The 25,508-nt window shown below is 44.7% G+C and overlaps 1 long non-coding RNA gene across 1 annotated transcript in view; it reads left to right on the forward strand.

The window, feature by feature from the left end:
- The window catches only part of LOC130290926 (uncharacterized), a 180,117-nt gene that overhangs the window by 15,114 nt on the left and 139,495 nt on the right, over positions 1 to 25,508 (forward strand). The window contains exon 2 of the long non-coding RNA XR_008847733.1: positions 20,059 to 20,200. This is a non-coding gene — a long non-coding RNA (uncharacterized LOC130290926). The remainder of the gene's footprint in view (positions 1 to 20,058; positions 20,201 to 25,508) is intronic.

Raw genomic sequence — 25,508 nt, forward strand, 5'->3', positions numbered from 1 at the left:
ACGACGGTCATGTGATACAAGAACAACACAATGACATGGAACACGTGATCGGGTGAGTCAGCTGACATCCCCACACAGATCCCGTCACAACTCTCTGCACTTGCGCAGTAGAGATTGCCTCACGCTTGCCGGCGCCATTATGCATTACAACAGGTGAGCGTTCCTCCTTCTCCGTGCCAGTGTTTATGCTTATGATTTATGTTTGCCACACATGGGTATGATTATACAATATGACAGACATGTGTGCGCAATTAATTATGTTTGTATAATATTAACTGTATCTTTCAAGCTATTTTAATGTTTTTAATATACACGTATGCACTTTATTTATACATTGCACTAATGCCTTATACTTGTAACATGATGCACTAAAAATGCACTTTTTGTACACTTTTTATTAATTGGCACTATAATTATTATACCATGATTGAAATGTTCACTTGGGTATTTATTACCCCCTAATGTGTGTTTGTATGAGCTTGAAAAAGGATCCTGTGTGATCTGAAACGTTGCTATGCTATGATGTGAAGTGAATAAATCTTTTTTGCACCTTGGATTTACTTATGGAGTGCTGCACCATTTCTTTGGATGGATTAATTTTGGGACTTTGATCAAGTTCATTTGGAGCTGGCACCCGACTATTTTTTTCATTAAGCTAAGTAGTGCTGCAAAATCACCTTGTTTTTCGTATGTATATATATATATATATATATATATATATATATATATATATATATATATATATAGTGACACTCAGAAACAGTAAGATGTCTACTCGCAGGGGTCCCGCCGCTAGGAACCCCCATGAACTCTCCTGCAGCACCCCATGTCATCTGCTGATGACAGGCGATACAGGGGCCAGAGGATCATGAGGTCACAGCCCCGCCCCCCCGTTATGTAACTCCCTACCCCCTCAATGCAAGTCTATGGGAGGGGGCGTGATGGCTGCCATGCCCCTTCCCATCAACTTGCATTAAGGGAGCATGGTGTGATGTCACGAGGGGTGGGCCATGACATCACGATCCTCCGCCCCCTGTATCGCCCATCATCAGGCATGGAGCGAAGTTCGCTCCGTGTACAAGATGACAGAGACATCAGGAGAGATCACAGGGGTTCCCGGCAGCGGGATCATGGGGGTTGCCAGCAGGGGGACCCCCGCGATCAGACATCTTATCCCCTATCCTTTGGATAAGGGATAAGATGTCTAGGGGCAGAGTACCCCTTTAAGTATTTAGAATCGCTCCAATTTTTCAGTTTTTGTTATAGGTATTAGAGATAGTATGTAAGTGGGTACAGAGTTCCTTTTAAAGAATGAAATAAATACCAGATAGCTGAATGGATTACTTTACTTTGTTTTATTTTGCACAAATTGGTAGAGTTTATGTGGCCTTAGAATACCAAACAACATGGTGGATGCATGTTCTTCTTGCAAATTTACAAGGTCAGCTCTGCTTTGTCCATAACATCAGTATGGGAACGGTGATTCAACCAACCAGGGAATAGCTTTGTTTCATTCAGATTTTTTATTTGAGTTCTAGGATCTGCCCAAATTAAGTTAATAAGAAGAATCCTATCATTTTTAGATAATTATTTATTTTTTCATTTTTTTATACTGAAATTTCTCTTTTTTCACTTCAATTGCAATGAGCTGTCCATTGACATTTGTTTACGATAGTCACCATGTTTTGTTTGAAATATTTATTTAGCATTTAAATTGTATTACTGCACTATGAGTAAAAACTCTAATGTGGGGGATCTTTGCTCGCTTCTCCCAAGTCACTTATACGTGAGGGTACTTGGAGAATATTAAAGGGGTTCTCCACTGCTTTAACCTTCTTTGGCCAGTTAGTTAGCACTGTGGCTATATGTCATTAACGCTTCCTTTCCTGTTGCTAACGCTACTATATGTGTTTTTTTTTTTACCTTTTTTAACAGACCCGGAAGCTGGTTAATTCCTTAGTTTATTGGCTTGCCTCAACCACTTTTTTTTCTCCCACCGCTATCTTGCCATCGATACGTCACGCTGCAGGGTGTTGTGTGGGAGGCCGGCCTGCCCCTCGCAGGTTAGTATTAACAATCCCCCAGCGCCTCAGGCCCAAGGCTGACATCACAATGGCACATGCGCAGATGACCCTCACGATCTAGGACGAACTGCGCATGTGCCAATCACCGGAGCCGATTCACCGCAAGCAGCCCAATCAGCATTCAGCTTAGAAGAAGCTGAAAGTAAGGAGGTGAGCGCTTATGATGGCAGAATATTCATTAGCGCGGGAGGCGGGCACGAACGGAGCGAGGGGCAGGCCGGCCTCCCACACAACACCCTGCAGGGTGACGTATCAATGGCAAGATGGCGGCGGGAGAAAAAAAAAGTAGTCGAGGCAAGCCAGCAAACTAAGGAACTAATCAGCTTTGGGGTCTGTTAAAAAAGGTAAAAAAAAAAACATATAGTAGCATTAGCAGCAGGAAAGAAAGCGTTAATGACATATAGCCACAGTACTAACTAACTGGCCAAAGAAGGTTAAAGCAGTGGAGAACCCCTTTAAAAAAAATTAAGGCTGAAGGGAGAAAAAATATGTATGGGTACAAAAGGTAAGCAAAGCAATGGATTCTGAGTATTATATAGTAAGCGGTAAACAAGGTAAGAGTGAACCACAGTGAAGTTAATGAAGTGAAGTCATGGATTGCTAATTCACACCTGTATACATTCCTAACAATGATTTATTATGTTGCCAATGACTAGCAAAAACACTTCTTTAACTAAAACAAACACATGGGGATTTAATTCATTTCCCAAAAGGGAGAGATCCACCAGACTATGATGGACAGTGCAGACAGTGCCCTCATGTAATGGCCACCCATATGCTATTATAATCACTTCTGATATTAAACTTACTGACCTGACATAGTAAAGGGCCCCCCAATCCATCTAGGCATGGACTTCACAAGACCTCTGACAGTATCCTGAGGTATCTGGCACCAAGACATTAGCAGCAGATCCTTTATGTCCTGTAAGTTAAAAGGTAGGGTCTTTATAAACCTGACATATTTGTCCAGGAACATCCCACAAATGCTTAATCTGATTGTGAATGTGAGGTCAAGTGAACTCCTTAATCTCTTTCTTATGTTTCCCAAGCCATTTCTCAACAAATTGTTTTTCACTGTAGTAGGGTACATCATTTTTCCGATAATCATTATCCTTCCAAAAGAGGCCATTGCTATTAGAAAATACTGTTGCCATGAAGGGGAGGAGTTGTTTGTACAATGTCTAGGTAGGTGATGTGTGTCAAAGTAACATACATATAAATGTCAAGACCCCCTTTCCAAAAGTAGAACATTGCCAGAGCATCATGAACTTGCTTACTTTCCATAATGCATCCTGGTGCCATCTATTCCCCAGGTCATTGACATAAACTTACTAGTCTGTGACTATACTACTGTCACGATGCCGGCTGGCAGGTAGTGGATCCTCCGTGCCAGAGAGGGATTGGCGTGGACCGTGCTAGTGGACCGGTTCTAAGCCACTACTGGTTTTCACCAGAGCCCGCCGCAAAGCGGGATGGTCTTGCTGCGGCGGTAGTGACCAGGTCGTATCCACTAGCAACGGCTCACCTCTCTGGCTGCTGAAGATAGGCGCGGTACAAGGGAGTAGGCAGAAGCAAGGTCGGACGTAGCAGAAGGTCGGGGCAGGCAGCAAGGATCGTAGTCAGGGGCAACGGCAGAAGGTCTGGAACACAGGCTAGGAACACACAAGGAACGCTTTCACTGGCACAATGGCAACAAGATCCGGCAAGGGAGTGCAGGGGAAGTGAGGTGATATAGGGAAGTGCACAGGTGAACACACTAATTGGAACCACTGCGCCAATCAGCGGCGCAGTGGCCCTTTAAATCGCAGAGACCCGGCGCGCGCGCGCCCTAGGGAGCGGGGCCGCGCGCGCCGGGACAGAACAGACGGAGAGCGAGTCAGGTACGGGAGCCGGGGTGCGCATCGCGAGCGGGCGCTACCCGCATCGCGAATCGCATCCCGGCTGGCAGCGGAATCGCAGCGCCCCGGGTCAGAGGATGTGACCGGAGCGCTGCAGCGGGGAGAGTGAAGCGAGCGCTCCGGGGAGGAGCGGGGACCCGGAGCGCTCGGCGTAACAGTACCCCCCCCCTTGGGTCTCCCCCTCTTCTTAGAGCCTGAGAACCTGAGGAGCAGACTTTTGTCTAGGATGTTGTCCTCAGGTTCCCAGGATCTCTCTTCAGGACCACAACCCTCCCAGTCCACTAAAAAAAAAGTTTTCCCTCTGACCTTTTTGGAAGCTAAGATCTCTTTGACAGAGAAGATGTCCGAGGAGCCGGAAACAGGAGTGGGAGGAACAGATTTGGGAGAAAAACGGTTGAGGATGAGTGGTTTGAGAAGAGAGACGTGAAAGGCATTAGGGATACGAAGAGAAGGAGGAAGAAGAAGTTTATAAGAGACAGGATTAATTTGACACAAAATTTTGAAAGGACCCAGATAGCGTGGTCCCAACTTGTAGCTAGGGACACGGAAGCGGACATATTTAGCGGAGAGCCATACCTTGTCTCCAGGGGAAAAAACGGGAGGGGCTCTTCTTTTCTTATCCGCGAACTTCTTCATGCGTGATGAAGCCTGTAAGAGAGAATTTTGGGTCTCTCTCCATATGATGGAAAGGTCACGAGAAATTTCATCCACAGCGGGCAGACCAGAGGGCAAGGGAGTAGGGAGGGGGGGAAGAGGGTGACGGCCGTACACCACGAAAAATGGGGATTTGGAGGAAGATTCAGAGACCCTGAAGTTATACGAGAATTCGGCCCATGGGAGGAGATCTGCCCAGTCATCCTGGCGGGAGGAAACAAAATGTCGCAAATAATCACCCAAGATCTGGTTAATTCTTTCTACTTGTCCATTGGACTGGGGATGATATGCAGAAGAAAAATTTAATTTAATCTTGAGTTGTTTACAGAGAGCCCTCCAGAATTTAGACACGAATTGGACGCCTCTATCCGAGACAATCTGCGTAGGCAACCCGTGAAGACGAAAAATGTGTACAAAAAATTGTTTAGCCAACTGAGGCGCAGAAGGAAGACCAGGAAGAGGGATGAAATGTGCCATTTTGGAGAATCGATCAACGACCACCCAAATAACAGTGTTGCCACGGGAAGGGGGTAAATCAGTAATAAAATCCATACCAATCAGAGACCAAGGCTGTTCAGGGACAGGCAGAGGATGAAGAAAACCAGCGGGCTTCTGGCGAGGAGTCTTATCCCGGGCACAGATAGTGCAGGCTCGCACAAAGTCCACAACATCCGTCTCCAGAGTCGGCCACCAATAGAAGCGGGAGATGAGTTGCACAGATTTCTTGATGCCCGCATGACCTGCAAGATGGGAGGAGTGACCCCATTTGAGGATTCCGAGGCGTTGGCGTGGAGAAACAAAGGTCTTTCCTGGAGGAGTCTGCCTGATGGAGGCAGGAGAAGTGGAGATCAGGCAGTCAGGTGGAATGATGTGTTGCGGAGAGAGTTCAACTTCTGAGGCATCCGAGGAACGAGAGAGAGCATCGGCCCTAATGTTCTTATCGGCAGGACGAAAGTGAATCTCAAAATTAAATCGGGCAAAGAACAGAGACCACCGGGCCTGGCGAGGATTCAGCCGTTGGGCAGACTGGAGGTAGGAGAGGTTCTTGTGGTCGGTGTAGATAATAACAGGAAAACTTGATCCCTCCAGCAGATGCCTCCATTCCTCAAGTGCTAATTTAATGGCTAGAAGTTCTCGATCCCCGATGGAGTAGTTCCTCTCCGCTGGAGAGAAGGTCCTAGAGAAAAAACCACAAGTGACAGCATGCCCGGAGGAATTTTTTTGTAGAAGAACGGCTCCAGCTCCCACTGAGGAGGCATCAACCTCCAATAGGAAGGGTTTGGAAGGGTCAGGTCTGGAGAGGACGGGAGCCGAAGAAAAGGCAGACTTGAGTCGTTTAAAGGCGTCTTCTGCTTGAGGAGGCCAGGACTTGGGATCAGCATTTTTTTTTGTTAAAGCCACGATAGGAGCCACAATGGTAGAAAAATGTGGAATAAATTGCCTGTAATAATTGGCGAACCCCAAAAAGCGTTGGATAGCACGGAGTCCGGAGGGGCGTGGCCAATCTAAGACGGCAGAGAGTTTGTCTGGATCCATCTGTAGTCCCTGGCCAGAGACCAAATATCCTAGAAAAGGAAGAGATTGGCATTCAAACAGACATTTCTCAATTTTGGCATAGAGTTGATTGTCACGAAGTCTCTGAAGAACCATACGGACATGCTGGCGGTGTTCTTCTAGATTGGCAGAAAAAATTAGGATATCGTCCAGATATACAACAACACAGGAGTATAACAGATCACGAAAAATTTCATTAACAAAGTCTTGGAAGACGGCAGGGGCGTTGCACAGGCCAAAGGGCATGACCAGATACTCAAAGTGTCCATCTCTGGTGTTAAATGCCGTTTTCCACTCATCCCCCTCTCTGATGCGGATGAGGTTATAGGCGCCTCTTAAGTCCAATTTAGTAAAGATGTGGGCACCTTGGAGGCGATCAAAGAGTTCAGAGATGAGGGGTAAGGGGTAGCGGTTCTTAACCGTGATTTTATTAAGACCGCGGTAGTCAATGCAAGGACGTAGGGAGCCATCTTTTTTGGACACAAAGAAAAATCCGGCTCCGGCAGGAGAGGAGGATTTACGGATAAAGCCCTTTTTTAGATTCTCCTGGACGTATTCAGACATGGCAAGAGTCTCTGGGGCAGAGAGAGGATAAATTCTGCCCCGGGGTGGAGTAGTGCCCGGGAGGAGGTCGATAGGACAATCATAAGGCCTGTGAGGAGGTAGAGTCTCAGCTTGTTTTTTGCAGAAAACATCCGCGAAGTCCATATAGGCCTTAGGGAGACCGGCTACTGGAGGAACCACAGAGTTACGGCAAGGGTTACTGGGAACCGGTTTTAGACAGTTCTTGGAACAAGAGGACCCCCAACTCTTGATCTCCCCAGTGGACCAATCCAGGGTTGGGGAATGAAGTTGAAGCCAGGGAAGTCCAAGGAGAATTTCCGAGGTGCAATTGGGGAGGACCAAAAGTTCAATCCTCTCGTGATGAGATCCGATGCTCATAAGAAGGGGCTCCGTGCGGAAACGTATGGTACAGTCCAATCTTTCATTATTTACACAATTGATGTAGAGGGGTCTGGCGAGACTGGTCACCGGGATGTTGAACCTGTTGACGAGAGAGGCCAAAATAAAATTTCCTGCAGATCCAGAGTCCAAGAAGGCCACAGTAGAGAAGGAGAAGGCAGAGGCAGACATCCGCACAGGCACAGTAAGACGTGGAGAAGCAGAGTAGACATCCAGGATTGTCTCACCTTTGTGCGGAGTCAGCGTACGTCTTTCCAGGCGGGGAGGACGGATAGGACAATCCCTCAGGAAGTGTTCGGTACTAGCACAGTACAGGCAGAGGTTCTCCATACGGCGTCGTGTCCTCTCTTGAGGTGTCAGACGAGACCGGTCGACCTGCATAGCCTCCACGGCGGGAGGCACAGGAACAGATTGCAGGGGACCAGAGGAGAGAGGAGCCGAGGAGAAGAAACGCCTCGTGCGAACAGAGTCCATATCTTGGCGGAGTTCCTGACGCCTTTCGGAAAAACGCATGTCAATGCGAGTGGCTAGGTGAATAAGTTCATGTAGATTAGCAGGAATTTCTCGTGCGGCCAGAACATCTTTAATGTTGCTGGATAGGCCTTTTTTGAAGGTCGCGCAGAGGGCCTCATTATTCCAGGACAATTCTGAAGCCAGAGTACGGAATTGTACGGCATACTCGCCAACGGAAGAATTACCCTGGACCAGGTTCAACAGGGCAGTCTCAGCAGAAGAGGCTCGGGCAGGTTCCTCAAAGACACTTCGGATTTCCGAGAAGAAGGAGTGTACAGAGGCAGTGACGGGGTCATTGCGGTCCCAGAGCGGTGTGGCCCATGACAGGGCTTTTCCGGACAGAAGGCTGACTACGAAAGCCACCTTAGACCTTTCAGTGGGAAATAGGTCCGACATCATCTCCAGATGCAGGGAACATTGGGAAAGAAAGCCACGGCAAAACTTAGAGTCCCCATCAAATTTATCCGGCAAGGATAAGCGTAGCCCAGGAGCGGCCACTCGCTGCGGAGGAGGTGCAGGAGCTGGCGGAGGAGATGACTGCTGAAGCTGTGGTAGTAACTGTTGAAGCATAACGGTCAGTTGAGACAGCTGTTGGCCTTGTTGCGCTATCTGTTGTGACTGCTGGGCGACCACCGTGGTGAGGTCAGCGACAACTGGCAGAGGAACTTCAGCGGGATCCATGGCCGGATCTACTGTCACGATGCCGGCTGGCAGGTAGTGGATCCTCCGTGCCAGAGAGGGATTGGCGTGGACCGTGCTAGTGGACCGGTTCTAAGCCACTACTGGTTTTCACCAGAGCTCGCCGCAAAGCGGGATGGTCTTGCTGCGGCGGTAGTGACCAGGTCGTATCCACTAGCAACGGCTCACCTCTCTGGCTGCTGAAGATAGGCGCGGTACAAGGGAGTAGGCAGAAGCAAGGTCGGACGTAGCAGAAGGTCGGGGCAGGCAGCAAGGATCGTAGTCAGGGGCAACGGCAGAAGGTCTGGAACACAGGCTAGGAACACACAAGGAACGCTTTCACTGGCACAATGGCAACAAGATCCGGCAAGGGAGTGCAGGGGAAGTGAGGTGATATAGGGAAGTGCACAGGTGAACACACTAATTGGAACCACTGCGCCAATCAGCGGCGCAGTGGCCCTTTAAATCGCAGAGACCCGGCGCGCGCGCGCCCTAGGGAGCGGGGCCGCGCGCGCCGGGACAGAACAGACGGAGAGCGAGTCAGGTACGGGAGCCGGGGTGCGCATCGCGAGCGGGCGCTACCCGCATCGCGAATCGCATCCCGGCTGGCAGCGGAATCGCAGCGCCCCGGGTCAGAGGATGTGACCGGAGCGCTGCAGCGGGGAGAGTGAAGCGAGCGCTCCGGGGAGGAGCGGGGACCCGGAGCGCTCGGCGTAACAACTACTCTATATGGAGTAACTATTGTGTTCTAATATGACTCTTTCATAGCCAACATTAACTTTTTAGGTAATATGTGCTACAGTATCTCTACTATGGGTTTGGAGCAGACAGTCTACCCTTTGCTATCCACACACAGGTCTTTCATGGCAATGAACCTGTTTAACAGCTATTCCCCCATGAATTACCTTTTGTAGGTACTAAACCCTGAATACTGGAAACTCTCCTTAAGTCCTGACATTTTGGAGATTATCTTCACATTTTGGCCCTTGTCAAAGTGCCTCTGTTCCTTACATTGTCATATTTTCTTGCTTTCAACACATCAACTTGAAGACCATAAGGTTCACCTACTGTCAACATATCTCACCCCTTGTCAGATGCCATTTTCACTAGATAATCAACATTATTTACATTTTTCATTTGATTTTATTGGTATAGCTGATTAGTGGATATACAATATATTTAGTACAGTAGTGGATATACAATATATTTAGTACAGAAATGTGTCTGATAATATATATATATATATATATATATATATATATATATATATATATATATACATACATATATTAGCATCTTTATAATTCCATTTATTGTATTATTTATAGATAAATGGACGATAAGTCAACTTCTTTAACTGTTGGGATCAGCATAGGTTACAATAATTCTGAATTGGTGGCATGCTATTCCCATAATCACATTTCTAGGCTTTATTTAAAGTAACAGGGTGCTTTGTACCGCTCTATATTATTATGTCCCCTTCTGCAACTCCATTCAGTGCTGCTGACAGGTAAAAGCAGCTGAGTGGCAGAGAGATTACAGGGAGCTCGAAATCAATCTAGTCTGAGAAAATGACTTCAAGCATAGGGATGCAGCATGTACTTAGCCAGACATAGTATCTTTGCCAGACATCCCTGCAGTGCCAGCAATATGAGACCTGGCAGGAAAATGCCTGCCTTTCAATAGACTGTTGGTTAACCCTTGCCTTCTATTGTAGCTTTATACATGCACAGCTAATGGGGAAACAATGCAGACATATTAGAGGTTAAACTCAGTAGGACAGTCATGGCAGGAATAAAACAAAGCTACTTTTGCTGGATGACCAAAATATTACCAATGATATACTGTACACAACCACAGAAGCATTTATTTATTTATTTATTTAATTCTTTAATATGAATACTATATGACCCTGGTGTTTGTCAGCTTGGCTACTGGCTTCCAACAAGGTGTTGGTTAATGGCCTCTGTGCTACTAAGATGGAATGCATCCTGTAGCTAACATCCTGAGCATATGTATGTAACACACACAATGATCTAGGCTGAGTCTATTAATTTAGAATAATGAAGTTTATAATTCAGAGTGATATTCTGTTCTCAAACATTTTTGGCATATCCAAAAGATGACTCGCATCTTATAGGGGAAGAACGAGAGAATGAAGAGATGGCCCATCATGTACATGTCTCTCTTGATTCTGAACTGTTGGAGTTATGTAAACTGCTTCATCTCTTTCTGTCACTCCAACAAAGATGAAAACAGTTAGCTGTGATGACAAATGGTCTCATTTCTATTTATTCTCCCCCAGAATGCCATGGTCTCATTTCTATTGATTCTCCCCCAGAATGTGGTTCATGGAACCTCTATTCTCTACTGGCATAAAAATGAATTATATAGTGCTGGGGCCATAAAGGAACTGAAAGAAAAGCTATACTTTCCTATCCCCAGTCCCCCCACAGGTCCCACTGCTCCGGTCTTCGACCCACTTTTGAAACGAGAGCTCAAAGCAGGATCTGCCTACTTGCAGCTGAAGACAGGAGCAGTGAAGGACCAGAAGCGGAGGAAGCTGGAGTTGCAGTGAGACCTGCAGGGAACCGGTGGTAGGTAAGTCTATCTTTTTTTCTTTTCTATGACTCAGCAACATATGATGTATTTATTTTTATTCTGGAATATTTCCTTAAGTGTAGCTCACACTTTTTCCCAAACAGTGCCTCTCCTAGTCCTAACCTATGGCTGTGTTAATTGGAGCGAAGTACACCCAGGTGGTCAAATGCCTAAAATAAATGTATCATTAGAAACTTAAAGGATAACTGTAGTGGAACACTTTTATATATGCCCGTGCCTGTGCCTCAAAAATTAACAAAATAAACTCATACATACCTTCCTACGAGCCCCCGTTGGTCCGGTACAGGCCTCACGGTCCGGCAATGCTTACCTCATTCCATTTCCTGGGGACGGGGACGCTGCAGAGCCGTCGGCATATCATCGGCCGCAGCGATGTCCCGCCCTGGCCTGTGATAGGCTGAGCCCACTGTCATGTAAGGAGCTCTGGCCGGCTTCTTACATGACAGTGGGCTCAGCCTATAACAGACTGGGGCGGGACATCGCTGCGGCCGGTGATATGCCAAGGGCTCTGCGGCGTCCCCGTCCCCAGGAAATGGAATGAGGTAATCACTGCCGGACCGTGAGGCCTGTGCCGGACCAACGGGGGCTCGTAGGAAGGTATGTATGAGTTTATTTTGTTAATTTTTGAGGCACGGGCACGGGCATATATAAAAGTGTTCCACTACAGTTGTCCTTTAAGTTTCTTATGATACATTTATTTTAGGAATTTGACCACCTGGGTATACTTCGCTCCAGGTTAAACTTATGTTTTTTTTTACTTTTTCTGTAATTGTAATACATAATACCATGCCAAGACATCATGTTCTGTAGAGAAACATCTTTATCATCATAGACAGGATTACAGTGAAACATAGGGAACAATAGACCAGAGCACAACCCTCTACCCTCCCCAACACAATGATCTGAAATGGTCACAGATCATGCCTAGTAAAAATGTTCTATAGATGTCAATAGGATTCTCTCTTGTCTATTGTTCCCTACGTCTGTGGGCTGCTGTATAGCACATCTGTTCTTTGCAGAAAGCTCAGGCAATATGGCTGCCCCATAATATAAGAAAATAAAAGATACAAAAGCATTTAAAAACATTTACATGTTTCAGTACTTGACACTAACTGAAAAAAAAATCTAGGCAATACATTCCCTCTAAAAAAAAGTCCTGTAGCCTTTTGTGCATCATCATCCACGTGGGGCTACTGCAGCCTGAGGACAATGTGATGCATTGAATCCTGGCAATCAATGCTGTGGCAAAGTGTATTGCATTGACGCTCAGCCTATCAACGGCCAAGAGGGGACATCACTGCATGCAGCGATTTGCTGAGCTATGGTCTGACACTTTGACCATGGCCAAACCAGGAAGAAGAGTGCAGCGAAGGAGCATAGAGGATACCTGGACACCGAGGGAGGGGCGGCAGGTGAGTCCTGTTTGTTGTTTTACATGCTGCCACCCGGGCATAGTACTAAAAAAATTTTAACCATGAGACTTCTCCTTTAACTTTCAATTAAAACAGATTTTGCACAGACAGAAAAGATGCATAACTCTGCTGCTTTCCTACAATTATGTTAAGTGTGTGGTCTTTCTCCTATCTGTTTTGTTCACTGCTTAGTGTCCCTTACAGAGATCTTCATCTAAGACCCATCATCTCTAAAATGGCTGCTGAAGTTATATGCATAGGCTTTTATAGTGGCTCTAACATCACCCATATACTGTCTCCTGATTGGTTGGGAGAGCCATTCAAAAGGCATTATGGCATTCCCCGAGGTCCTAATTCTCCTTTCTGCCATGTGGCTGTTATTTTAGAAGATTCTGCTGTAATACACAAAAATAACAACATGTTTCATGAGCCACCGCATTTACACAAGAAATGGTGTTTATTATTACTGTTTATTATTTTAGCAGATGAGAGTTTTGTCATTTCTATGGCTATGAATTTCCATTAGCAGCGATGTCTCTTAAACAAGTCACAGTGCTTAGGGTATAATTGTCATAAGTTTGTCAGGTTACTGTGGCAACACAGATCACAGGTTGTTACATTCTTGCCATAACCCTAGCATCTGTACTTTGTTGATATCTTGTTCTCAACGTGAGGATAATTAATAGGAAATAGCTGACATTGCCTGGGTATTTGTGAAAAATAAATGTCTTTCCTGCATGTAGAACCCAATTTGTACAGTTGTAGAACACTAGAAAATACTGCAACCATCTATATACCTTGCTTATGTACAGTAAAACATTGCTTTTACGGTACTAAACCATTGTTTTTCTTGATGCATATTCTATATGTATGGTTCTACGTAGGGGGCCATATGAGCTTTGATTTTGCCCGAATAAAATAGTGTCTGGGATAATAATGTAACATTAAAAAATTATATGTATATTTTTTAAAGTGAACAAAATTAACTACCATATTTCTGAAAACAAAGCAGATAATTTGATTTATTCATCTCATACTAACAGTCTTACAGTTTTTTCATCATAGGAGAATGCTTATACTTCAGATGTTTTTCAGGACCACAGCTAACAAGGGAGATGGTGACCAGATGGCTGCATGTCACTATTCTGACTAGGCTCCCCAGGTGGATCTTTACATCATTGGGTTCACATTCTCGCTTCATCACATAGCCTACATAAGTCCCTTGAGGATACACTATAGTTGAAATATTTACAATTTTGATTGTTCAGTATAACTAACAAGACAGTTTAAGACAGCTACCAACTACCATCAGGGTGTCTTTTATTATTTTTGGAATACTGTTTTTGACTTTGCTGTATAAAGTTGGAGGCTGCCTCTAGACTGGTGATTGGTGCCTGTTTATAGGAAAGACCCTAATATCCAGTCTTAGTTGGTAGGTACATAACACCCAATGATTTCCCCCTCTGAGACAGGTAAGATATAATAGGGATGGGCAGGTCACAGAGCAGAGCCAACCTTTTCAGGGCATATACTCAGCCTAGGTTTATAGAATTATTGTGACCCATAACAGGGGGAGTGTCCCCCATCAATGTAATCACGCAAATCCCCTACCACTTTATACAGAGCATTAAATAAGCGTATTAGGAGGGTCTGGTCAATATTTATTGCCATTTTGAGCAAAATTACCTATTGGTAACAGGTATTTTAAATTTAATCAGTAAAGGTTTTAGGTTCAGTTAAGGAGCTTATTGCATACTATTAATACATATAATTCAATAATAAATCAGCATTCAGTACATTCCTCTTCTCCCACTATTGGCGGCTGTAGATAGTCAAAATGTTATTATTTTATTCTAATGCAAAAAAAAAAAACTTAAAGCTCTGTATCAGAATAAGTAAGTTTTTAGTACAATAACATTTTTATGTATTATGGAGTTAAGCAGCACTAAATGTTTGACAAAAAATGACACAATGTTTAAATATTCACTTTGAGAGACAATGCTCTTCATTTATAGTTAATGATGTGATAGCTTGGTTGGTAGCATTTGGATCAGTTACAAGTAACCTGAATGTAATATATCACCAAAGGGAGACAAATGCCCTTGTTGGCTCACCATCTTAATCATTTATTCCTTTTGTCACTTGTACTTATGGATTTTGGAACAATGAATGACTTTTGACATTGGTTTGGTCAAAGGTCAGCACCAAGGACAGTGAACACATTGTAGTTTGGCTTGTGCTTTGAGTAAAAATTATTTTCTAAATGTTTCCTGAATGCAGTTAATAAATATTTGTGTAATTTAGGCACATCCCAGATGTAAAAGTTAAAATTTGGTATTATTTTGTCCAAAAGACTGAAAAATTATAAAAAGAAAAGAAAAAAAAAGAAAAACAGTGTGCAGGTTTCTTCAGCCTTTTTCACATACAGTACTCCATAGATATGTTTCTATCAGAGTTGTCATGTTAGGCTGCGTTCGCTATTGGCTTTTCAGGTCCCAGTACTGAGCCAAGTTCAGCTATCTGAAGACCAACACAATTGCAAGGAAAGGGAATGAGAGGCCCATTCTTGCCCTTCTATCATTCTTCAAAAAAAAAAAAAAAAAATCTAAACCAAGGAAACAGGTTCAGTGAGTAAAACTGCTTAATTTCATGTTTGCTGCAGTGCTTTGATTGTGCTATATTTTCACAGTAATTGAGATATCACAATTGATTTTTAAACAGCTGTACAATAAGGATACATCTACAAATAGTAGAGTTTTTCCACATACTGTATGTCACATGGTGATTTTGCTGTGTAATACTGATACCATAGGCGTGCGCAGCCTATTGCATTAGGGTGTGCACCCTAAAGCACAAACTCCTGCTGCGCGCGTGTATATATATATATATATATATATATATATATATATATATATGTATATATATACGCACACAGTTAGTATAGTTCCCCCACATTAGGTGCAGTATAGTTCCCCCACATTAGGTGCAGTATAAGTCCCGCCACATTAGGTGCAGTATAGTTCCCCCACATTAGGTGCAGTATAGTTCCCCCACATTGGGTGCAGTATAGTTCCCCCACATTATTTGCAGTACAGTTCCCCCACATTAGGTGCAGTATAAGTCCCACCACATTAGGTTGGCAGTATAAGTCCCCGCACATTAGGTTGGCAGTACAGTTCCCCTACATTAAGTGCAGTACAGTTCCCCCACATTATGTGCAGTACAGTTCCCCTACATTATGTGCAGAACAGTTCCCCTACATTAGGTGCAGTATAGTTCCCCACATTAGGTGCAGTATAGTTCCCCCACATTAGGTGCAGTATAGTTCCCCACATTAGGTGCAGTATAGTTCCCCACATTAGGTGCAGTATAGTTCCCCACATTAGGTGCAGTATAGTTCCCCCACATTAGGTGCAGTATAGTTCCCCCACATTAGGTTGGCAGTATAGTTCCCCACATTAGGTTGGCAGTATAGTTCCCCACATTAGGTGCAGTATAGTTCCCCCACATTAGGTGCAGTATAAGTCCCCGCACATTAGGTTGGCAGTACAGTTCCCCCACATTAGGTGCAGTACAGTTTCCCCACATTAGGTTGGCAGTATAGTTCCCCACATTAGGTGCAGTATAGTTCCCCCCACATTAGGTGCAGTACAGTTCCCCCCACATTAGGTGCAGTACAGTTCCCCCACATTAGGTGCAGTACAGTTCCCCCACATTAGGTGCAGTACAGTTCCCCCACATTAGGTGCAGTACAGTTCCCCCACATTAGGTGCAGTACAGTTCCCCCACATTAGGCTGGCAGTATAGTTCCCCCACATTAGGTGCAGTATAGTTCCCCCACATTAGGTGCAGTATAGTTCCCCCACATTAGGTGCAGTACAGTTCCCCCACATTAGGTGCAGTATAGTTCCCCCACATTAGGTGCAGTATAGTTCCCCCACATTAGGTGCAGTATAGTTCCCCCACATTAGGTGCAGTATAGTTCCCCCACATTAGGTGCAGTATAGTTCCCCACATTAGGTGCAGTATAGTTCCCCACATTAGGTGCAGTATAGTTCCCCACATTAGGTGCAGTATAGTTCCCCCACATTAGGTGCAGTATAGTTCCCCCACATTAGGTTGGCAGTATAGTTCCCCACATTAAGTGCAGTATAGTTCCCACATTAGGTGCAGTATAGTTGCCCCACATTAGGTGCAGCATAGTTCCCCCACATTAGGTGCAGTACAGTTCCCTACAAAAGCAAAATAGACATGGAGGCCACCAGCATCTGGGGGTTCTACCTTCCTACTGGCAGGAAGAGGGGGTTAATTTGAGGGTACTACCTTCTTACTGGGGGGGGGGGTTAATCTGGGGGTACTACCATCCTACTGGGGGGAGGGGGATAATCTGGGGGTACTACCTGCCTACTCGGGGCCCCAGATTAACCCCCTTCCCCCTGTAGGAATGCAGTACCCCCCAGATTAACCCTATCCCCCCACCCTGTTAGAAGGTAGTACCCCCCTGATGACCCCCTCCCCCCCAGTAGGATGGAAGTACCCCCCAGTTTAACCCCCTCTCCCCCCCCTGTAGGAATGCAGTACCCCCCAGATTAACCCTATCCCCCCCACCCTGTTAGAAGGTAGTACCCCCTGATGACCCCCTCCCCCCCAGTAGGATGGTAGTACCCCCCAGTTTAACCCCCTCTCCCCCCCTGAAGGAATGCAGTACCCCCCAGATTAACCCTATCCCCCCCACCCTGTTAGAAGGTAGTACCCCCTGATGACCCCCTCCCCCCCAGTAGGATGGCAGTTTAACCCCCTATCCCCCCCTGTAGGAATGCAGTACCCCCCAGATTAACCCCCTCCCCCCAGACCCAGTAGGCAGATTGAAATAACATTCACTCACTCAGCGCGGTAATCCTGCGAACCGCGTACCGTCACGTCACGCTCTGGGGCCGGCGTCCCTGAATAGAGCGTGACGTCCTGATGGTCATGTGACAGCAGTAACGCGCCGTCACATGACCGGACCAACTGAAGGTGAGCCAGAGCGGAGCGGGGCGGGGCACAAACAGGAGTAGGAGGCAGCGCTGTGTGGTGCGCCTGACGGACAGGCGCACCGCACAGCGGGGGAGCGGGGGTCTGGGCTGGTGAAGGACAGTCGGGCACAGATGGGGGGTGCTGCGGAGCATCTTGGTGTCACCCGGTCCGGGTCGCAACGCCACTGGATTAGGGTGTGCCTGGGCACACCAGGCACACCCCGTGCGCACGCCTATGACTGATACCATTGACTGATTGCAACCTGAGCAAAAAGTTGTGTCTTTTGTTTCATCAATCTTTATTAGCTTACAGCATGCAGGAACATCAAGGCTAACATGTTTTGGATCTTTCAAGATTATTGACAAACAAAAAAATAACATACACATATAGTATGCAAGGGATAAATAATTAGTATGTTAAAATAAGATCTTGCCTAAGGTTCATGCCATTAGGCTGTCTAGTATCAAGAATAAAAATCCAATAGGTTTCTTGTTTTAGTAGCTTGTGTCTTAGGTCTCCACATCTTGTATTTATCCTCACTCTCTCAAGAGCACTGACACAAAGTGCCAAAACATCACCATCATGGAAGTCTGGGAAATGTTTTGAGAGTGCAGACACATTGAATTGGGAACTTTTTGCATCTGAGATGTGTCTCCTGATATATGTTTTGAATGTATTAGACATACAGTACATCCAGCATATTGGCAGTGACACGGGACACAGGCTGCCAAATAAAGCTGTATGATTGAAATCTGTCAGAAACAGTACGTGGCTACATGTCATACATTTTATACAGTTGCACCTCCACGTACCTGGATTATTGAGTGGAAGTTCTGCTCATTTGTTATTTACTATTCAGGAACAAGCTAGGGGACAAAATTAAACCTACCAGGGACCTTGTCTGGCCACTGTACATTACCCTTCGACTACTGTGCCTTGTAAGATAGAATCTTATTCCAGCACTGGTAGATGTTGTTTCATAATTGTCTGCTATATCCCATAATGAAAGATTTCTTATTGTCTTTGTCTAACCTCTGGTTTTCTGGTTTGTCTATTTCTGGAAGAAATTAGATTATTACAATTCAACTTGCTAGCTTTATTTTTTTGCTTCTACCAAATTGTACCTAGTATAACCTCTTTCCCTTAACCTTTTATGTAGCAGGGCAGATTCAGCTTGGAAAGTGAATTCTTTAGAACAAATTCTATACAAACTTTTACCCATTCTCCATAAGGAATGTTTTTAACAATATGTTATGGATGGTATGAAGAAGCGTGAAGAATAGTATTGCCTGCAACATCTTTTCTATATGGGCAAACTGTGACTCTATTATTCCCTGCAATAAAGGTGACATCAAAAACTAATGTCCACTCCAAATCTAGCAGCGAACAAAGATTATTGATGTTAATGTAATCTACAAACTCATGTATGTTATTTTACATTTCAGGTCCAAATAATTTTATATTTTAAAATGGTTTATTAAAAGTTTAGTTTTATAGCTCATCCTCAGTAATGATTTACATTGCAGATTGCCCATAAAAAGCTGTCATCACATTCCATTTTAACCATAATTTCCAACACATTCTTAGTGTCTTTTAAAAGGGTGGGTGTAACTTTTACTGGTATGAGTCAAACCAATCTCACAGTCTCTAACCCAAGGACCCAATACCTGCTACAATGGAGATAGGGGAGGAGAAAAAACCTCTTTATGGACCTTGGGGAGAGAGTGGAAGATTTTGGTGAATTGATGTTTCATGCATAGAAGCTAAATTAAGTATTTAAAACCTCCATTGCCAGTCCCTCTTCCAAAAGTTTTAGAAGAGACATCTGGCATGACTTGGCCTGCATCTAGTAGCACTATAGAGCCTCCCTTATCCATACTGCAAATAACTAAGTCAGAACTATTCTTATATTATATAGACATGGCTGCACACTTCTCTTTACAAAAAATGGTGTGACTGTTTCTACTCAATTGGTCAAGATCTCTTTCTACCAGCTCTTGGTTTTTGTCTAGAGCAGTTTCTCTAGACACAACAGGATAAAAACTGGGGTTAAATGTCTGTAAAGGACCCACTATTTTACAGAAATGAAAAGACTGACATAATTTATGCAGTGAAAACATATTATGCGAATCTACAAAATCTGTACATATTACAAGATTAACATCAACAACTAGCAAAGATTACAACAGAGAGAATGTTTGTCATAGAAAGTACAAATAACCCCCACATATTCTTCACCTACATAAATAATATGGAATGCCCTCTTTTCTACTGTATTCACACTGGAAAATTTAATGTCAGAGGACAAGGGAAGGGCTCATGTAAATTTTAAGCAAATCTCACCTGTTTAACTCAACAAAAAGTGCAGTGCCGCCTTAGTAACATTAAGACACACAAATCACTGGGCCCAGATGGCATCCATCCCAGGGTTTTGCAGGAATTAAATACCGTACTAGACAGACCCTTATTCCTTATATTTAAAAATTTATGACAGGGAATGTTCCACTGGACTGGCACTTGGCAAATGTGGTACCAATTAGTGTTGCTCACGAATATTCGAAATTCGAATTTTAATCGCGAATATCGCATATTCGCGAATATTGCGAATATAGCACTATATATTCGCAATTACGAATATTCACTTTTTTTTTTCTTTGTTCACAGTACACATCACAGTGATGTCTTGTGGTATGTCCCCCGCACCTGAGAGCTTTGGCTCTCGCTCCCCGTACCTCCAGCTATTGACTTGCCATCTGCCGTATGGACACTTGGAATAAAGCATCATTTGGCAAATACTTCTCAGTGGGTGAGTGCAGCTTTTTTCAAGTCTTCTGCTTTTCATGTTTTACACATCACAGTGATCACTGCATCCCTCTCTGCTTTTCACATATGCGCATATTCACAAATATTGAGCCATCTCTTCTTTAATGGTATAGGGAACTAATGGGCTAGTGCAGTGGTCTCCAACCTGCGGACCTTCAGATGTTGAAAAACTACAATTCCAGCATGCACGGACAGCCAACAGCTGTCCGGGCATGCTGGGAGTTGTAGTTTTGCAACATCTTTCAGATCTTGAAAATTTAAAAAAGAAAAGAATCTCTACTGCTGTTTATTATTTTTAGTCTGAGAGATTGTGAATTGGGTATGCTTTTTTTGTGTTGGCAGGATTAGGGCTATTATATTCTAGTAATGTGTATGTTATAATTTTTTTTGCGAAAACCTTGTATAGTTATGGAATCATTAGTATTTTTTATGAGAACATCAAGAAATTTGAGCTGTTGGTTGCCAAAATTGAATGTAAAAAGCATGTTAACATTGTTAAAGTTTAAGTATGCAACAAATTCTTCAAACCTTTTACAGGTGCCCTTCCATACAATGAGAACATCATAGACATATCTAATAAAGAGTTTGATATTCTAAACAAAAGGATTTGCTTCTGAAAAAACAAAGTTACGCTCAAAAATAGAGAGAAACAGGTTGGCATAAGTACAGGAAAACGGGGGGCCCATTGCAGTGCCGATCTCCTGTCTATACCATTTGTCTTCAAATTTGAACTCATTGGTGGAAAGTATAAACATAAGGGCATCACTGACATAGGGAACTAAGTCAGGGGTTTTACCCAACTCAAGGAGCAATTCATGAATCGCCAGTACACCTGCATCATGAAGGATGCGGTTGTACAGGGATTCGACGTCAATGGATGCTAAATGGAAACTATTGCTCCAAGAGAAAGATTGTAACTGTTGCAAAAGGTCTCCTGTATCTTTTACATACGTGGGCATGGAGCCAAGTAATGGTTTGAGTAACCAATCGAGATTCTGGGACAGGGGCAAGGGGTCGGCTCTGCGACTTATGACATTTTGGGAGGAAATACCACTTAGGGTGGCGTGGAAGTTCTATAAGCAATCATTCAGCAGTTTTAATAGATATAACACCATTGTCTTCATGGAACACCTAACATCACGGGGATTGGCTCTACGACTGAGCCCCTGTCCCACTATCTTGAGTGGTTACTCAAACCATTACTTAGCTACATGCCCACGTATGTAAAAGATACAGGAGACCTTTTGCAACAGTTACAATCTTTCTCTTGGAGCAATAGTTTCCATTTAGCATCCAATGACGTTGAATCCCTGTACACCCGCATCCCTCATGAAGCGGGTGTACAGGTGATTTGTGAATTGCTCCTTGAGTTGGATAAAACCCCTGACTGTTTCCTTTGTCAGTGATGCCCTTATGTTTATTCTTTCTCACAATGAGTTCAAATTTGAAGGCAGATGGTATAGACAGGAGCAACTGGGCACGCTGGTTTCCTGTACTTATGCAAATCTGGTTCTCTCTATTTTTTAGCATAACTATGTTTTTCAGAAGCAAATACTTTCGTTAAGAATATCAAGCTCTTTATTAAATACATTAATGAGGTTCTCATTGTATGGGAGGGTACCCGTAACAGGTTTGAAGAATGTATCAAATGCCTAAACTTAAAAAATTTTAATATGCTTTTTGCATCCAATTTTGGCAACCAACAGCTCAAATTTCTTGATGTCCTCATAAAAATTACTAATGATTCCATAACTACACAAGGTTTTCCCCCAAAAAAAATTGCTAAAAAAAATTACTAGAATATATTAGCTCTCATTCGGCTCACACAAAAAAAAAAAAATACCCTATTCACAATTTCTCAGACTAAAAAGAATAAACAGCAGTAGAGATTAGCCAGAATCTGTCCAGATTGCACTTTTGAACGTGAAGGATCTCTTGTTCTTAAGAGCAGAGGTGAGTAGGCGGCCAGATTTGTTGCTCCACTCGTAATAAACCTTTCCCGTGAGTTGCTTGTAGTAGCGGTGTTTAGCATTCATCAGGTCTAGCAACTCATGGTGAACCCTTATCAGTTCTCTATATACCTGTTCCTGCTGTGTACGTTTGTGTTGTGTCTGCAGTACCTGGAGTGTCTGCGTCAGTGACAAGAATTTGGCAGCAGCCTCTTTTTTCAACCTAGCCCCATGCTTCATCAAAACACACACACTTCAGGGTATCCCACTTTATAGTGGGGGGTGTGGGGTCCGAAGCGTGATCATTCTCAAATTGGAGAAAGGAGTTCCTGAGGTCTTGGAGGCAAAGAGCATCCAAGAGCAGTGACTCATGCAGCTTCCATGAAGAATGGGGCTTGGAGAAGGAGGGGAGGGTAAATGGACAGAATGCAGGAGTGCAGTCAGATAGCGTCACAATCCCACTGGAGGCTGAGGAGATATTTGGCAGGAGATGGTGAGGAAAGAAGATATAATCTGACTGTACAAATGCCTAGGATGGGAGTAAAATGTGTAATCCCTCCCTTGGGGAAGTAGTGCACGCCACACATTGCTCAACTGCATCTTGTGTAGCTTTTGGCGCAGGGCTCTCAATATAGAATGGGATATTGCAGAGTGGCCCATAGAGGTGTCACATGAGGGGAAGAGCGGTACGCTCAAGTCACCACATAATATTATGGCACCTGTAGCAAACCTGTTCAGGGCTTCCAGGGTGTGTAGCAAAGAAGGAGTTTCTGAATGGTTGGGCGCATAGATGGACGCTATGGTGACGTGTTTGTCAGCTATTGTACAATTAATAAAAACATACCTAGCTTCGGGGTCTAAACGTGTGGAGGTGACATTGACAGGTAGAGATGTGTGAAAAACAATGGAAACACCCTTTGTACTGGCTTCGGGGTTGGTACTATGGAACCATAGTGGGTAGTATCTCGAGGTGAGAGTAGGGAGGTGGCCCTCCTTAAAATGTGTTTCCTGCAGGGCAAGAATGTGTACTTTCTGCCTATGGAAGGAGTATAAGGTTTGATCTCTCTTTTCAGGAGTGTTGAAACCCTTCACAATAAGGGAGGCTACTTTAATGTCAACTGCCATGGTGTCCATACGGGGCAATGAACCACTTACCCAGGTGCCCAGGGGTCATCCTGCCATCCACCTGGAAGGGTGTTTAATCACGCGGATGCGTAGACCTAAGAGAATAGAGCAAAGGAGATAAAGGTGGCTAAAATAGAAGGTTGGCAAAGAAGCCGTCACTCACCTGGTGCTTCTCCTGCCCCAGCCTCTGCCTCTCTGCTCCGGCACATGTGTCCCTGTCCCCTAGGGCATGCGTGTGCCGGAGCTTTAAGATTTAAAGGGCCAGTGGGCTCATTAGTGTAATTAACCTGTGGCTCATTGATAAATTCCTCCACCCTCCTCACTTCCCTGCTGGGTCTTTGTTGCCTTGTGCCTGAGAGAAAGCATTCCTGAGGGTTGTCTTACCGTGTATCTGATCCTTTGCTCAGTGATTTGACCTTGCACCTCTGCCACCTGCCTACTGAGCTCCTGCCAAGTCCTGACTACGCTACTTTGCCGCCTGCCTTGACCTTCTGCTATCCTATCCTTGACCTTCTGCTATCCTGACTATGAGCTGCCTTATCCCTCCTGTGCCTCGCATCTCCTCAGCCGATTGTGTGGTTGAGCCGTGCCAGGAGAAGCGACCTGGGTGCCGCCTGCCGCAGCAAGTCCATCCATCAGCAAATCCATTTTGCGGCTGGCTCTGGTGAAAACCAGCGGCACCTTAGACTCCGCTCCCTGGTACCGTCCGAGTCATCTGCCACACAGGTCCAGCGGATCCACATCCACCGGAGTTCCTGTCTTCTGAAACGTGAGTGTTACAGTAAGATCTGGCCACGAATCCCGCTGAGGTACCCCTGCCTGAAGTTGTGGATCTTCCCTTCATTGTGGTACGTCAGTCACAGCAGTTGGCCTGAAAGGCGCAGCAACTTTCTCAACTTTCAGCTATGATGCAACAGCTTTTGGCCTTGCAACAGCAGCAGGCACCGCAACCTGGCCCACTCCCACCACCAGCTCCTGCAGTGTCTTCTGACTCCCAGCTACGTCTGCCTTTACCTTCCAAGTATCATGGGGATTCCAAGTCATGCAGAGGCTTCGTTACATGGTGCTCCATGCACTTGGAGCTCATGTCTGAACTGTTTCCGACAAAACGTGCGAAAGTGGCCTTTGTCATTAGTTTACTGTCTGGGAAAGCCCTGACCTGGGCTACACCCCTTTGGGACCACGGGATCCAGTAGCTTCCAATTTGACAGCTTTTCTGGCAGAATTTCGCTGTGTCTTTGAGGAACCCACACGTGCCTCTTCTGCTGAGACAGCTTTGCTGAACCTATGTCAAGGGAATTCTTCTGTTGGTGACTACTTGGTTCAATTCTGCATTCTAGCCTCAGAACTAGCATGGAATGATGAGTTGTGTGCGGCATTCAAAAAAGAACTGTCTAGCAGGATTAAAGATGCCCTTGCTGAACGTGATCCTCTATCTGTCTGAACTTATCCAATTGGACACACGTATTGATGTGCGTTTTGCTGAAAGGCAGGAAGAACTGTGCTTAGAGAGGGAACCTGCCCAAACACGGAGATATTATCGCCTTGCACCTGTGTTTCGACGTCCACCTCTACAGTTTCCTGCGCCTCTTGCCGAAGAGGCTATGCAAGTGGATCATTCCTGTCTTACGCAACAGGAGAGATCAACGACAACACAGTGAGAATTTATGCTTGTATTGTGCTAGCCCCGAACACTTCCTCAAAGACTTTTCTGTTCGTCCACAGTATCCGGGAAAATGCTTGCACCTAGAGCCCCTAGGTGAGAATACCACCTCTCCTCGCTTAACTATTTTTGTACAAGTCTTCGCTTCTACCAAGTCTTCCTTCAGTGCTACAGCATTTTTGAATTCTGGAGGTGACTTTATTGATGCTTCTTTCTTTTGTCCACAAGTATCATCTTCCTGTCACTCGGCTTGCCAAGCCCTTGTTAGTGATGAGCGGCATATGCCATATTTGAATTCGCGATATTTTGCGAATATGAGGATGGATATTCGTCCCATTTTCATGAAATTTGAATATTCGTTCTATTCGTGACGTTTTTTTGAATTGCGAAATTACGCTATTGCGAAATTAATAGCGAAATTTCGCTCGTCTGCGCATGCGCGCTATAACATCATGCGAGGGACGTTGCTAGGGACGTTGCTAAGCTCTGACAACTGTGCTTGCAGAACTCTCATTGGCTCACAGGCATAAGTAGGGCGGAATTTCCATGAATAT

This window comes from Hyla sarda, chromosome 9 (genome assembly GCF_029499605.1).
Source record: "Hyla sarda isolate aHylSar1 chromosome 9, aHylSar1.hap1, whole genome shotgun sequence".
Lineage (NCBI taxonomy): Eukaryota > Metazoa > Chordata > Amphibia > Anura > Hylidae > Hyla > Hyla sarda.